This window comes from Rousettus aegyptiacus, unplaced genomic scaffold (genome assembly GCF_014176215.1).
Source record: "Rousettus aegyptiacus isolate mRouAeg1 unplaced genomic scaffold, mRouAeg1.p scaffold_m13_p_5, whole genome shotgun sequence".
NCBI classification, from domain to species: Eukaryota; Metazoa; Chordata; class Mammalia; order Chiroptera; family Pteropodidae; genus Rousettus; species Rousettus aegyptiacus.
In genome coordinates, this window is record NW_023416308.1 from 64966654 (window position 1) to 64980066 (window position 13413).

Genomic DNA, 13413 nt, shown 5'->3' on the forward strand with positions numbered 1-13413 from the left:
TTATATGTCAATTATACATTAATTATTGAAAATAAGCAAAAAAAGAAAGTTGATAGACTATGTAGAAGGGCTAGGGCCTCTCCAGTACTAGTCCTTAACGTTCCTTCTACATGAAGGGAAGCTGACCAGGTTCCTCCTTGCCTTTCTTCTGCTTAATCTATTCAAATTGGGAGGAGGGTTTTTTGATGACAGAGCTTCTAAATCTCCGTGGAAGCAGTTTTCAAATTTCACTGTGCATCAAAATTCCCAGATGAGCTTGTTATAAATGAGTACTTCGCATATCCAGATCCTCAATTAAAAAGACTGATGTAAAGACAAGACTATGACTTTTCCACAGACTCTGAGGAGATGCTAAGGTAGGGGTTCCACAGAAGTCACACTTTGAATCGCATTCTTTATATGACCTTATTACTCCTCCTCAGTACTTCTTCCTAAAGAAGAGATGACAAGTACATGAGGAGTCACTAAGAAAGAGTACCATACTCCTCATTTCAAAGTATGAGCTACTCCTTGATTAACTGACAAATTAGAGGAGTTGCTATCATGGAGAGAATTCTGGATGAGAAATTAGAAAACTTGATTTCAGATTTGTTTCTACTTCCTAGTTTTGTCTTGTCTGGAGATTAAATTTTCTATCTCCTTTAGTTTCCTCCTCTGGGAAATAAAAATTTTAATAATATCATCTCCGCTTATCAAGTTCTTGGTGAGATCAAATCAGATAATGATTATGAAAGTGCTTTATAAAGTATGCAAATGTAAATAATTACAATTATACCTTGTCTAGAATTAGAAATGATCAGAAATTGAACTTCAAGATTGCCTAGATCTGCAACTCTAATCCCTATTATTAGGGGAAGGGTTATACAAATGTCCTTCAGTACCATGCTTTACAGCTAAGAGCCTATAAATATCTCTGGCACAGCTTAACATTCTTTCTACTTCACCACTGCTGAACCTATTCATCAGAGATGGTAGTGTGGGTGTTTTTGATGATGTTCTTTTACAGGAGCAGTCATCTTGCTGACTGGGCCACTTCACTTATATATATATATTTGAATTTAAAACAGGTGTGTGTTCTGCTGAAGCTCGTCTCAATTTCTTTGCCTTGATTGTCTTCATAGCTGGATCTATTTCCTCCATGAAATCTTCTCTTAACACCACCACAAGACTGAGTCATGCTGCCCTCTCATGTGCACTTGTAATCATTATTTGAGCACTGCATAACTAGAATGTAAATTCTTCGAGGATATAGATCATGGCTTGATTATAGTATATTCCCTGCATAAATGCATGGCTCATTGTAGGCTTTTGATAAAGAGTGAATGTATGAATGAGTGAATAAATGAATGAAAGAGCTCCATCTATAGGTTCAACTATGTCCAGTTCTTGAGACATTTCCTGGCAGATGCATAAGAATATCAGCAGTCTCAGCCCCACCTTTTAGTGTGAAGTCTAATCACTCTGAGCCTAATCCTAGCTGTGAAATCATTGTGCTGCAACACTTACCAGAAACAGGTGCCTTGAAGGTTGTGTGGTTTCCAAGTTGCATCATTCCTTTTTTCCCTCCTGTCTTAGCCCAGCCATGGAACTGAAATTTTGCTTTGATTCTTGATTTAGTAATCTGCTGGATTACCTTACCTGGTATTCCAGACCGTTGATCTTGCCAAGTTCTGACTAGCCTTGTTCCTGGATTTGGATATTAATTCTTTTCTTCGTAGATATTATTTAGTTACCTACTATTGAAATCCTCTTAAGCAATGAGTGTTGACTAGTTTCCTAAATCCTAGTCTGCCTTCTAGATTTGACTAATTAAATGCCATGAGTATAGCCATTCTCCCATACTGCGTCCATGCTGTACACTCCTAATCGGTTATAGCAATGAGCATGGTTAAGACAGCACAACAGGAATATAATACCAATATACCATATTTGGGACATGATGAACCCATTCTCCGTTCTATCTCTAATTGCTCTACCATCCTGGCCTGTTCAATCAGCTTATCATCTTCCAAACTGCCAAATCCCTCACCCTTGCGAGCAAACTCTGCCTCCTGATCCCATGATGCTGAGATCCCAGCACTTACTGATCTTGGCTATAGCCATGTGAATGATGAGAGAAAAAACTTCTCCCGATTCTCATAAAGCCTTATTAAATTAAAGGTATTATTGTGTTAAAACCATGACCCTGAAGCCACACTGTTGAGGTTCTAATCCTGTCACTTACTGGGGGACTGACATGGGCAAGTTATCTAAGTTTTCTGTGTCTCAGTTTCCTCATTTTAAAAATGGGCATGGTAATCCTACCTATCTCATTGGGTTTCTGTGAAAATTAATAAATTGAAACACATGGAACATTCAGAATTGTACCTAGCTGAATCTAACCATATACTCTATAAAAATATATGTGCTACTCCAGGATATATTTAATTCTATTAAAAATATTAATTGAACAAATATCCAGAGGTCAATAATTATAGATGTAAATAATTGAATATAACTAGGTGGGAAGCTATTCTTCATGATAGAATTCAAATTAGTGATTATAAAAGAGTGCTGAAAATAGAAAAAAAATTATTTGGTAAACATCACAGTAATAATTGTTTCAGACAAGTATCAGTGGATGCTAAAATTAGTATACAAGAGTAATGAGAAATAAGATATTTTTATATTTGAAAAGTATCTCTCTTAGCTATTACAAAGGGAAAATAGTAACAGATATTGGAGAGACCTGACAAAAATTATCTTAATCAAGTGATCAAAATGAACATCACTAGTAATGAGACATCATTATCATATGCCTCTCGATATGATTCCCTGAAAAGATTCAAAATAACTTCTATAGTATTCTTACCAAAAATGTAAAATCTAAATTTAATCAGGAAGAAACATAGACAAACACAACTGAACAACATTCTACAAAATAAATGGCTAGTATTCTTTTAAAGTGACAAAAACATCAAAAACAAAGGAAGAGTGAAAAATCTGTCCTAAATCAAGGGAAACTTAAGGTGACATGACAACTAAATGATGTGTGATCCTGGATTGAATCCTTGTCTAGATAAAGGACTTTTGTGGGAAAATATTCAATAGACTCGTTATTCATTTAGAACTGAGGTCAATTCCCTGGTCTTGAAAATTGCACTTGGTTATGTAATATGTTAGCATTTGGGGAATCTGAGTGAAGGTTACATGAGAATTATTTGTACTGTTAGTGAGATTTTTGTAAATCTGAACCTATTTACCATATTCCAAGAAGGGTACTAGTTCTACTTCTATGATGGTTATATAAAGCAAACGTAGGAGCTTATACTCCAGGAGCTTTAGTCTGGTAAAGCAGTTGTCCCAAACCTTTTTGGCATCAATAACAGTGCTCCTATGAGAATCTAATGCATGATGATCTGAAATGGAGCTGAGGCAGTGATGCTAGCACTGGGGAGCAGCTGAAATAAGATGAAGCTTTGCTGGCTCACCTGCCTCTCACCTTCTGCTGTGTGGCCTGGTTCCATCCAAACAAGCTACTGATGTACAAGTCCATCCCCAGGGGTTGAGGTCCCCTGTAGTAAAGGATATAAAATGGCAATGTAAAAAGTGCTGAATGCTATAAGATCTTTAACTTTAGTTCTAATGGGAACATAAAAAAATACTTTATAAACAAGCACTTTAACTGCACATTCAATGGCATCTGGAATTGAAACATGTTAAGATAGGGAGAAAAGGGAAGTCTAGGTATAAGAATGACATTTTTTTCAACCAAACAGCCAAGAGCAGATAATTTCAGAGAGAGATTCCTTGGGTCACGGGGTATTTGTAGGAGGTAAGTTGGACACAGGTATTGAGTTTTCATTGAAAAGGTTCTTGAATGCAATGACAAAATATCATAATTTCATCCAATAGTCAGTAAGGAACCATGGATGAATTTTGGACAATATAATGTCAAGATCAGTAAGCAGCAAGGTATAAGGTGACTGTTTTAGATAGGCAGAAGTGAGGATCATGGCATGAACCATTGGCTACTTTATGTTATTTAAACACTCAACATTCAAAAAAGGGAAAGTAGTCTTCAGGTATGAGCATCACTTTCTTAACTGTAAAATAATCTTTCATAATTAAATTGAACAATTAAGGATTGTGAACTCAGAGATCTTCACATTTGCAGAGGCAGATGGTGGAAATGAAAAGAGTACTCTTATGAGCTGCTGTATCACTAATTCATTTGCTACCCGGCTGTTCCAAACAATAGATGGGGCAGTTTTAAATAAAGGCTTGGAAGAGGATGCATATTTTATTATAATGTAAATTTAGGGAAGGCAGCATGTTACCTGCAATTCAGGAATCTGAAGACACCACTTTACTGAGTTCTGACTATTCATTTCTCCATAACATTTCTTAAATATCCACTTATTACATGAACGTTGAGATGTAATACTTAGGTTATGAGCTTTGAATTACGTAATAAACTTTATTATAGCCTATTCTATAATGTTTTATATTCAGGAGAGATTTTATAATTATGTAAAAGTACAAATAATAAATTATAAAAATACAGAATTATGAGTTTAAACATTTCAAAATGCCTTAGGATTTCAAATCGTAGTAATCGCTCACAATGTTTTGCTTCATAACTACTCTTTGCATAACTAATTTTTTCATCAGAATATTTTTTTCCATTACAGTTAACATCCAATATTATTTTATATTATTGAATATGAAGTTTCAGGTGTACTACATAGTGGTTAGACATTTATTTAACTTATGAAGTAATCCCTTGATATGTCTAGTTCCCACTTGGCACCATACATAGTTATTGCAATATTATTAACTATATTCCCCATATTGTATTTCACATCCCTATGATTATTTTGTAACTTCCAATTTGTACCTCTTAATTCCTTCACCTTTTTCACCTAGCACCCCTATCTCTCTTCCCATCTGGCAACCATCAGTTTGTTCTCTGTATCTATAAGTTTGTTTTTGTTTTGTTTTGTTTTGTTTTGTTTTTGTTTATTTTGTTCTTAAGATTCCACACATAAGTAACTTCTTAACTTTTTCATTCTAGTTTGTTCATTTTCATATGCATGTTTCAAAAACATTTGAAACTATGAATTTTATATTCCACTTTCTTATCACTTTAATATTTTTAATGTTAGCAATGGAATCTGTGTCTGGACATAAGAAGCAACACTTTATGAGCATTCTCTGTTCTCTTCGAAGACATGAAATCTTTTCACAACTTGAACTTCAAGTTACAGATTCGTATCTAGTCACACTATCTAGGATTCAAATTCTCTCTTCCTCTAGTGCTTGTCTTTTTTTTTTTTTTTTAATCTTGGATTTCATCATCTACTTAGGTAGCTTAATGGTCCCTAATTTAGTTTGATCTACCCAATGAATTTACTTCTTAAGAGATAGAATTGGAAACTAAGGGATAAGGCTGTGCAGCCATGACACGGGAGCATCGGGGCAGGGGACGGAGGTTTTCCAGTACTTTTGCTAAACTGTGCTGTCTCCTTCTTAGTACATTGATGAAAAATAATTTTGCAGCCTTGGTGAAATAGCTACTGATACTGTGAAACAAGCACTTTAATTTTATCATGATGTATTAAATCATTCCCATGCAAGAAGATTTAATGACAGAGAATCAGCAGACTATAGTTTTCCCATCCATTCTCATCCTGCAAAGAAACGTGCCTGAGTGCACCAGCTTAAGGCACCATGAAAAATGCTGACAAAGCAGAACCCTGCTGTCTTTACACTCACATATTTGTCAAAAAGTTAGGAAAAAGGGAAGTAACATCAACTTCACTACATAATAACAGAAGTTTCTCATTTGAGGAAATAGCCTTGTTAGAAAGGGAGCCTCTAGCTTTCAGCTGCTAGAATCAGATTTTACGTCTCTGAGCTGACTCAAACCTGTATAATTAGCTTCTTGCAAAAGGATATGGAGGAAGTGCTAGAGAGAAAATAAGCCTCCAGGGCCATCAGAACTTATCTTTCTTCCCCAGTGTAAGGCTGGATAGGCAAAAAACCAATTCGCACATGAAAACACAGAGACCCTGGGAAAGTTAGCTTATAAATCCAAAAATAAAATAAATTTTATATTATTTCTTGGGACGGGTAGAGGTCAGAGAATTTTTTTTAATTCATTTTTTTCTGTGCACTTGAGGTGGGCCTTATTTCTCATAGAATGTTAGAACTGGAAGGATCTTTAAAACTCATGGCATTCAGTCCCTTTGATTGACACTATGAGAGGTGAAGAGGTTTTTCTAAGTACCTGAAGAGTGACCACAATTGATTGTCTAAATCAGTACAACTTTGAGAGTGCTTAAGAGTGTTATTACTCTGGGAGAACAGGCATAAAAGGAAATATCACAAGAAATCTAGGCCATATAATTACTCTCTATATAAAAATAATTAAAAACTCTCTTTTGAATTTGGTTATCAAACAATTTTATGAATACACCTTTTCATATTTGTGGGGGAGATTGTGGCTGCGTGTGCATATTGGGTGTTAGTAGTAAAAGGAATGCTATTACCCCAATGTCACCTAGACCGTCTGGCATTTTGACCTTATAACTACAGAATTGGGAATAGGATGAAGAAATGAATTGTTTTTCAGTTATAAATTAGTGGCAAGGCAGAAGCACACACAGAGTGATATCCATGCAACTGCGAAGCTGCAGTTCATATTCTCATCTATGTCAGGGGCTGCCTATGTGCCCAGGATGTTGAGCCTAGGGACAACAGATGCATTTCAGACCTTGTTTACCTGTCAGATAGAAGGAGGCCTTAACCTACTTCCAGATTCTCTTTGGCTCAAGGCCTAGCAGACTAAGCTTACCCTTGGGTAGGCTGTTAGTACAGACTGCTCTGTAGAGCTAAAGCTGGCAAAGATGCCTAGAGACAGGTAAGAAGTGACATGGAACAAAATAAAAGTTTTATTTTGAAACCAAACAACAAAGTAAAGGGTATGGAAAATGATTATCCTAAGAACTCATATTATTTCATTTTCTGGCAAAATGGAATACTGGCAAAACTACATTTTTAGATTAAGTTAACTGACCACAGACTTCTAGGGAAGCTGAGAGATTTCATTTCACTGTTAAAGTAACAGTTATCTTTGGGCAAATAAAGGGAAAACCCATGAGACAAGGGTGAGAATGTGGTGAATATCAACATTTAAAAAATAAAACCAAATTTAATATATTTCCTAGTTATATAATGAGGTGATTTCATTTAGAGCGAATAACTCAAATGTTATAAAAGCAGTGATAGCTTAAAATAGATTTATTTTGAATGTGCACTTTAAATGTAGGATTTCAATAATATGAGACAAGTTTATGAGTAGATTATAGGATTCACTTATTTTAATATATTATTATCTAAATAAATATTAATTTAATGAACCTAGAATCCATCTGTGATGTCTCTCTGGTCACTCAGTGTAGCCATCAAGTTACCGAACATTGTCAATTCCAAAAGTAGAATCTGTTTCCAATTTTTCATATTTATCATCAGTAATGGACTCTTTAGGAATACATAATTGACTGCCTTTATTTAGCACCTACTGTACCAGGTATTGTGTTTTATAGAAAAAAAAATACACAGAAGTTTTAAGTTGCTAGCATCTGTGACAGAAAAAAAATTATTCAAATATTCTCAATTAAAAACAGATTTAACATGTTGAGGAAGTACAATTCCTGGAACCTTTCATTTCACAAAGGAAATTGAAAAATAGAAGATCATTTGGGTCAACTTATAATAGTGTTTCTTAAATGCTAGTCATGATTATTTCATATGTCAAAACCTTTGTTTCATACCCATGCACTAACTATATTATCACTTTGTTGTTTCTGTATAAAATCACTTCTGTACTGAAATAAGTTTATTTCAGAAGGCAAATTTGCTTTAAATCAGTAAATGAAAGAACCGAATTTTAATAAATGGTCGTTAACTGTAAAAAATATATAACTATTGACATAAAAATATTCATCAGTAAGTACATAAAATATTCTTGCATATGCCTAATGTTCTTCACACCATTCTTTGGTAAACACTGCTCACCTACAATCTTAGAAATTCAGAGCAAGCAGGCAGCAAGAGACAGCTGATTTAGAATGTGCAGGAAAGCTCTAAGGTAAGGATGGGATTGGTCATAGGCACTATTTTTTCCCCACGTTTCTTTCACTACTACATTTTGTTTTTATGGAAGTCAATTGCCTTCTCTAAAAGCTTATTAATTCCCTTGAGCTCCCCCAGAACCATAAACATTTGCAAGAATAAAATCTACTCAGGTTCCTGAGACATTTGCTTGCCATTATGTAACACGGATAAGCACAAAGAATATCTGCAATCCTGTGGGGTCAACTCCCGGAAATCTTTATATCTAACCACAACAGCTTTGCTATTTCCAGCTTTTCAATTTTCACTTGTTAATGTGTCTAAAACTACCATAGCTAAATGGAAGAATTGCTCATTTTATTCGAAAAGAGAAAATCTCACCATCAGAAATTTGCTAGGCTCTCACGGTGGTACACCATATCAAGACAACCCCTAGCACCCAAGGTGTTTAAACTGCAAACAGAGAAGACCCAGAGTCAGAAAATTGGGCTCCAGCCCTCACTGTGGCCTGGGGAAAGTATTTGATTTCACTAAATCTCAGATGATATGTATATCATATCTGTGTGATATACATATCATCATAAAGTGTATATTTTTGTCAGACTTTCCAGAACCTTCAAAAACAGATAGGAGAGTGATATATATGTTGTAATTATTCAATAACAGACTTTAATTACAGCTATTTCATTTAAGATATTGTCATAGATGCTGGGCACACATAGCTAAGCAGAATGTGCTTCCTATGTTCGAAGAGCTTACAATATAATGAGCAAAATAATATATAAATACCCAGAGAAATGACACTATAAACAAAGTATTGCTTGATACTGTAGAAACTAAAAATTTTTCATCTGCCCTTATATCTTTATTGCTAAATAGTTTTATTGGGCCATTTCTATGACATCTACTTGGCATGATCAATAAATTATATACTAAAGTTAAAATATCAAGGAAATTCAAAAAAAAAAGAGAGAAAGAGAAAATTCATTTAAGTAATCCCAGCTTTGAAAGGATCATTTGACAAGGATCTTACTTTAAAGAAATCTGCTGATGCCACCCAGCAGTGTTGGGTACATAGCAGACATTTAGTAAATGTCAGTTCCTGCCCCAGAATCACTGTTGAAGATTATATTGTATTTTGCAAATATTGTGGATTTCTTGGATTTTATGTATTTTAATATCTATAAATAACTCTATATTCTACTGATTTCTATTGTACAAATGGTTGTTGGTTCATTCATTCAGAAACATTGACTGATGTGTCCATGGGCTAACCACTGGGTTAGATTGTTGGAATTTAAAGATTAATAGAACAGAGTCCTGCCTTCAGGGAGCTTGCAATCAAACATGGGAGACATACATTTCAACAAGTCATTTTAATACTATTGGGAAGTGCTGTGATGGAGAAATTTACAGCATGTGGTAGAGCTCGAGGAGGGAGTGTTCAAATTTGGTGATAGGCAGGGACGTTTCAAAGAGGAAATGAATGAATAATAATTGCCTCATTCAGTGAAAAAAAAGAGCTAGAATGTGACCCAGGGGAACTTGGACAAATCTTACTTCTGGTCTCATTAATGTGAGGTGTTTCTAATCATAGGGTCAGGTTAGTGGACCTAGGTCAGCTCAGACTGTAGCTGGGACACTGTCCCTATTTTTATAGTCTAGAAGTAAATTCTGACAGCTGTTGAAGACTGTAAATTCATATATTTTTATAAGCTCTTAGATTATCTAGGATGAACAAAAAGGATGCTCAACAAATTACCCTTGAGCAAATCTGACCCTGTTTGGAATTGATCATTCAGTTAATTTCAGTAAACTTAGGTCAGGTGGCTACTCCTTGCCAGGCACTGGGGACAGAGTAGTGAACAAGACAAAGTAGTCTCATCGCTGATGTTACTCCCAGTCTCAAAGGGACATAGGCTGATAAACAAATATTTCAGAGATGTTGGTGTAATTCGGTTAATGATATTCAATCTCATTAATTAAATATTTGTTGAACATTTGTGTCATGATATAGGACTATACGGAGTGATGTGGCAGCACAGAGATCCACTTGTCAGAGGACTCTTTCAAAACTGTGATTATAAGCTTATGGAAAGCTTCCTAGGGAAGGTAACACCTAAGCTGTATCAGGAGAATCACAGGTGATTTACCAGGCAAACAAGATCTTTCAAGCAGTAGGAAAAGATTGAGTAATGTCACAGGGCTATAAAACAACACAGTGCCTATGGAGAATAGCAAACAGTCAGTCCAGCATTACCAGAGCATCGCATGTAAGGGAGAAGTGGCAGGTGATGAGGCTGTAAAAGTAGACAGGAGTGAGGTCATGAAGAATCTTGTACGTATGCCTAAGTGTGTATGATAAAGGTCTTTATCAGCTTTCAGGAGTTATTAAAAAAATAGCAATATGCCTGGATAATAGAAATTTCTGTTGTCAGTAGGGCATCGATAAAGATCTTTTTAAGTTATAGCAATTACTATCTGGAATTATAATATTTATATTTTGCTATTATTTTGTTATTATATATCTATTATCTACCCATTCACTCAATAAATATTTACTGATTTAGTAAAATGCCTAATCACTATTATGACTCCTGAAAATAAAACAGCGAGTAAAATACATGCAATCTCACCTCATGAAAGATACTGTCTAGAGAAGGAGATAAATATCCAACAGATAACTGCGAAATAATAATTATGGGAGATTATATGATTATAGAAACTTTATTCATAAGTGCCAAACAAAAACTGAGGTATATTCAGACAATGAAATACTATTCATTGATGAAAAGAAATAAGCTATCAAACCACAAAAAGATATACAAGAACCTTAAATGCATATTACTAAGTGAAAGAAGTCAGTCTGAAAGCTACATACTTTATGATTCCAACTACATGTCATTCTGGAAAAGGCAAAACTATGAAAACAGTTAAAAGATCAGTGGTCCCCAGAGATTTCGGGGGAGGGTGAATGACTTGAACATAGAGGATGTTTAGGGCGGTGCACCTATCCTGTATGGCACTATAATGGTAGATCCAAGTCATTATACATTTGTCAAGACCCATAGAATGTACAATAAAAAAAAAAAGTCTAAAGGAAACTATGAATTTTAGTTAATAATAATGTATTAATATTGCCTTATCAATTATAATAAATGTACTACACTAATGCATTACATTAATAATAGGGAAACTGGGGGCAGGGTGAGAGTATATAGAACCTTTGTATATTCTCATAAATTTTTCTGTAAACCAAAAACTGCTCTAAAAAATAGTCTATTTATTTAAAAAAATACATAAATCATAATATAGTCATGAGTTACTTGAAAATCCAAACTAAATAGACTATGTTGTCATACAGCAAACAATGGGATATTTCTGGCTTTTTGCCCAGGGATCTCCCTCATCTTAGTCAGAGAGAAGTATTGTGCCAGTACCTCCCAGACGAATGTGAGAGATTTAGGGAGTAGAAGCAGCTGCACTGAGTTCTGCATGTTACAGTCTCTGAAAAGTAAAAAAAGCTACCAGGAAATAATTCTTACTTCTCAGTTTTCACTTGAGATGTGTCCAAAAGACAATCACAAGGGCCCTGGAGAAGGAAGGAGTAGTGTCAGAAAGCTCAGCAAATTCCCCAAGAAGTTATAAATGGTTGGAAGTAGATACCACATCAGGTCATCAGGGTATCTCTGCGGTAATACCAACTCAAATTATCACAATTTCACAGTAGCGGTTAATCAATATTATTTTGCTATTCCACACTCCCCGCACCCAACAGGCCAAAACCAGAAAAAAGTATAGACATAATAACAAATATAGTTATGTGCTGAATGTTCAGGTGTTAATCGCAGTGATTCTCAGCCATACCATGTAATCTTGACTAAATGGAGACTAAGAGAATATTCAGTTACTTGATGTTTTCTTCTCATTGCTTTGCTAATTAATTTAGAAATGTGAATTGACCCGATACTCAATGGCAAGGCCTTGTGTTCAGCTTGTGATAATTAGTTATCAGTAGTCATTCCGTCACACCTTACATCCCCAGTCTGTTTTTCTGGGAAGAAATTAGGAAGCAATGAGGTGTGTCTTCATAAAAGTGAATAGTCAAATTTGCATCCAGTATTATAGAGAACAAAAGCTCTCTTTTCCTTAGTTAATTTCTTTTCACATGTTTGATGATCTTAGTATAATAGGACATTCTCATCTATATTAACCTCAGAAGCATAAAAATGTCATTAGGGAGAGAGACTTCATAGATATATGCTTTGCCCTCATTTCTAATAAACTGCCTAGATGTCAGTCACAAACTTTCAGTTACTTAGATGGCACAAGATCAAGTTACAGATGTACATTTGTGATAGTATGATTCCGGCAAAGTTTGTTCTCACTTAGAATAATTGCTGATATATACCTTAAAAGTATAAACCTGTAGGATTAATGCCATTCATAATGAGCAAAAATGCTCCAAACAGTAATTTTAAATTGTGTTTTAGTTGCTATTATGCATTAAATAAGTTTGTCTGAATTAGACCAATGGTTCCACTTTTAACAGCTCCTAGTTCTATATTCCTCAGCTATTAAACTCAAGAAAACATGAAACAATGCATTCTTTTTTAAATTTAATTTTATTATTAGTTTCAAGTGTACAGTACATCGGTTAGACATTTAAAATTTCATGAAATGATCTTACGGTTAAGATTCTCCAGTGTTGCTGAAGTGGTTGCCATACTCAGACGCCACCTCCTCCATGGCCCTTTCTCAACCCCATACTCCGACAAAAAATGATTCAGTTCCTAGAAAGAAAGAAAATTGGTTGCTCTTTCCAAAATGGAAACACCCACTATTGTAACTAATAGTTGCGGAATGTGCTTGTGTCACAGGCGTGACACAAAACATTTTACATGTGTTCTCTAATTTAATCTTTCCAACCATCCTATATTAAGGTTCTATTACCATATTTAAAACTGATAAGAATAAATTTCAAAAAGGTTAAATGATGTACATGTCCTCTTAAGGTCACACAGGATTTGAACCTACATGTCATCGTCATGGCATCCTACATGAACCACTATGTTTTTGTTTCTATCTTATGGAAAAAACACAGCTGAAGTTTTGTAGACATTAATGGACAATTGTCACTCTCAGTTGGGACTGGTTTTGAGCCAAGTAGTGTAAGCTCGACATGAATGATCCCCATCACCACCACTACATACACAAACACACCTGGTAATGATTGTCCTACAGAAACTGAAGGACATGCATGAGTCCGAGTCTAAAGAAACAGTCTTTAGATAG

At 35.0% G+C, this 13413-nt stretch overlaps 1 protein-coding gene across 6 annotated transcripts in view; it reads left to right on the plus strand.

Moving 5' to 3' along the window:
* GRM5 (glutamate metabotropic receptor 5) overlaps nucleotides 1–13413 on the plus strand; it is a 402927-nt gene that overhangs the window by 216678 nt on the left and 172836 nt on the right. The window lies entirely within an intron of this gene.